Raw genomic sequence first — 3,832 nt, 5'->3', positions numbered from 1 at the left:
TGCACCTACCAGCAGTAGCTCAAGACCCTGCCTGAGCCTCCGGTGTTGCAGGGCAGGACACCCAGGAGGCGGGGAACAGCCCGCGGCAGCCCCCGCTGAAGTCCATGGCATTTGCCAGAGGAGAGTGTTGGATGAAAAAACGACAAAGTCCAGACGCTCCGGGCGCCGGCCAGGGGGACGGACCCGGCTGGTCGGGCCGGCGGGAGCTGCGGCTGCCGGGGCTGAGCCGAGTGTCGATGCATGTCGTGAGAACCGGTATGAGGGTAATCCTGGGCCCTCGGGGCCGAGGCACGGTTCCAGGAAGGCGGAAGGAGCGGGCCCGCTTCCCCTGATAGCGCCGACGGCGGTAAAATAAGGCCTCGCAAAACGTCAGGACGAACACCTTTTTTGCATATAAGGGAACGAGCGGTGTGCGGTCTTTGACAAAGTGACTATTTCTCAATGTGCTGAGAAGGGAGTGGGGACCGCTCAAAGTCAAAGCACCGCGTCCGCCCCTCTGCCACCTCCCTGGGAGCAGAGTCATCGAGCGCGAGGGTCCCCACTCCGCCTGTGCAGGCCACGGGGCCAACAGGCTGGCTGGCTGGCTGCCCGGGCGACCCCCCCCCTCCGAGATGCCGGGCCGGGGCAGACTGTGCAAACGAGCGCGGGCGTGTTTTCTTCCCCTGGGGTGGAGCCCTTCCACCCCACGCCGTCCGAGGCCCGTTGGCCTCGGGCGGCCTGCCTCCGAGAGTGGGAGAGAGACGGAGGACGGCGGCCCGCGGCGGCGCGAGGCGTCCCCGTTGTTCCACCACGGCTGCCAGCCGGTCGATCCTGCCGGTAGCCTGGGCTTGTCTCCGCTCCGCCTGTCCAGGCCGTGGGGCCCACAGGCGGCTTGCCCGGGAAGACCCCGCTCTCCGAGCGGCCGGGCGCCACGTTCAAGAGGTGTACGGAGCCACCTGTGGGGGGTCTGCGGAGGCCCCCCCTGAGAGCGCTGATAACCCTGTCCTAGCTGCCTGCGCGGGCAGGCGGGACCCCCAAGAGGCCGGGCACAGCCCGCGGCAGCCCCCGCCGAAGTCCACGGCAGTTGGCAGAGACGAGTCTTGGAGAGAAAACGACAAAGTCCAGACGCTCCAGGCGCCGGCCAGGGGTGCGGACCCGGCTGGCCGGGCCGGCGGGAGCTGCGGCTGCCGGGGCTGAGCCGAGTGTCGACGCATGTCGTGAGAACCGGTATGAGGGTAATCCTGGGCCCTCGGGGCCGAGCTACGGTTCCATGAAGGCGGAAGGAGCGGGCCTGTTTCCCCTGATAGCGCCGACGACGGTAAAATAAGGGCTCGCAAAACGTCAGGACGAACACCTTTTTTGCATATAAGGGAACGAGCGGTGTGCGGTCTTTGACAAAGTGACTATTTCTCAGAGTGCTGGAGTGGGGACCGCTCAAAGTCAAAGCACCGCGGCCGCCCCTCTGCCACCTCCCTGGGAGCAGAGTCATAGAGCGCAAGTGTCCCCACTCCGCCTGTGCAGGCCGCGGGGCCAACAGGCTGGCTGGCTGGCTGCCCGGGCGACCCCCCTCCGAGATGCCGGGCTGAGGCGTAGGCAGCCGCCTCCATCACCACCACCCAAGGCGAGAGAGTGGGTCAACGGGAGAGCCGTCGCGGCCGGGGGACCCTCGCCGCGCCCATGTCCGGGGAAGGACCACAAGGGCCCTGCTCCCCGGCGCCCCGGCGAGCGGGTTCACCCTCGGCGCGTACGGCTCTCGAGGATGGGGAAGGGACGCGCGTGGGCGTCCCTCCCGTCCCCCGCGGAAGAAGGCGAGCGACTCTGCGCGTCGGGACACCCCGCGGAGCCCCCTGCGGGGGGAGTACTCCGGGGGAGAAGCGTGGCGCAGGGGGTGCAGCCCTTTCCCAGGCCACCGTGCGACGGCGTCGGTGGGGCCGACGCCGAGAGAGAGAACGATCCGGGCTCTCCCGCCTCAGGGCGGCCGAGAGCGGGGCACGGGCCCCACGTTTGGTGAAGGTTTTCCCGAAAGCGAAGGACCCCCGCCTGTCCCCTCGGGCTCCGGCCGATGCGGGCGGTCCAGGGCGGGGATAGGGGACGGCGGCCTGCGGACGACGCGCTTTATCCCCAGAAGGAGCGAGGCATGAGGGGGTGTTCCACCCCCGCCGGCCGGTCTCGCTCCTTCTCCGGGCTACCCCTCGGCGGAGTAAAGACCCCCGGGTCAACGCTCCCGCGTCCGGGCGCCGGCGCGCGTCCCCTTCCCGCGGGGGGTGGATCCCTTCCACCCCCGGCCGTCCGAGGCCCGTGCGCCTCGGGCGGCCTCCCTTCCGAGAGAGGGAGAGAGAGAGACGGAGGACGGTGGTCCGCGACGGCGCGAGGCGTCCGTGTTGTGTTCCCCACGGCGGCTACCCGGTCGATCCCGCCCGCCGGTAGCCTTGGCTTGCCCCCGTTCCGCCTGTCCAGGCCGCGGGGCCGACGGGCTGTCTGCCCGGGTAGACCCCGCTCTCACCGAGCGGCCGGGCGGCCACGTTCAAGAGGTGTACGAAGCCACCTCGGGGTGGAGCCCTTCCACCCCTGGCCGTCCGAGGCCCGTGCGCCTCGGGCGGCCTCCCTTCCGAGAGAGGGAGAGAGACGGAGGACGGTGGTCCGCGACGGCGCGAGGCGTCCAACTTGTGTTCCCCACGGCGGCTACCCGGTCGATCCCGCCCGCCGGTAACCTTGGCTTGTCCCCACTCCGCCTGTCCAGGCCGCGGGGCCAACAGGCTGTCCGCCCGGGTAGACCCCGCTCTCCGAGCGGCCGGGCGCCACGTTCAAGAGGTGTACGAAGCCACCTTGGGGGGGCTGCGGTGCCCCCCACCCCTGAGAGTGCCTCCCAGGCCGAGGGAGCCCGGCGGTCGAGTGTCGTAGGAAAGCGCGTGCCACGGCTGTGTCGGTCACAGGGGCCAGAGGTAGTTTGGGCAACGGCTTAGATCCGTATGAAGCTCATCCTTTCCGGCCTGTTCTGGCGGCGGCTAGGCGCGCGCGCGCGAATGGCACGACACCCCTGGTTCCAGCGAGGCGACGGCGCCCCGCACCCCACTCTCCGGGCCGAGCAGAGCCCCCGAGCGCAAGAGTCCCCGCTCCGCCTGTCCAGGCCGCGGGGCCAGCAGGCTGTCTGCCCGGGTAGACCCCGCTCTCACCGAGCGGCCGGGCGCCACGTTCAAGAGGTGTACGAAGCCACCTTGGGGTGGAGCCCTTCCACCCCTGGCCGCCCGAGGCCCGTGCGCCTCGGGCGGCCCCCCTTCCGAGAGAGGGAGAGAGACGGAGGACGGTGGTCCGCGACGGTGCGAGGCGTCCAACTTGTGTTCCCCCACGGCGGCTACCCGGTCGATCCCGCCCGCCGGTAGCCTTGGCTTGCCCCCACTCCGCCTGTCCAGGCCGCGGGGCCGACGGGCTGTCTGCCCGGGTAGACCCCGCTCTCCGAGCGGCCGGGCGCCACGTTCAAGAGGTGTACGTAAAGCCACCTTGGGGGGCTGCGGTGCCCCCCGCCCCGAGAGTGCCTCCCATTCCGAGGGGAGCCTGGCGGTCGAGTGTCGTAGGAAAGCGCGTGCGCGGCTGTGTCGGTCACACGGGCCAGAGTTAGTTTGGGCAACGGCTTAGATCCGTATGCAGCTCAACCTTCCCGGCCTGTTCTGGCGGCGGCTAGGCGCGCGCGAACGTCACGACGCCCCAGGTTCCAGCGAGGCGACGGCGCCCCGCACCCCGCTCTCCGGGCCGTGCAGAGCCCCCCCGAGCGCAAGAGCCCCCGCTCCGCCTGTCCAGGCCGCGGGGCCGACAGGCTGTCTGCCCGCGTAGACCCCGCTCTCACCGAGCGGCCGGG

Source organism: Eleutherodactylus coqui, unplaced genomic scaffold (genome assembly GCF_035609145.1).
Source record: "Eleutherodactylus coqui strain aEleCoq1 unplaced genomic scaffold, aEleCoq1.hap1 HAP1_SCAFFOLD_304, whole genome shotgun sequence".
Taxonomy (NCBI): domain Eukaryota; kingdom Metazoa; phylum Chordata; class Amphibia; order Anura; family Eleutherodactylidae; genus Eleutherodactylus; species Eleutherodactylus coqui.
This window is presented reverse-complemented; position numbering follows the sequence as displayed.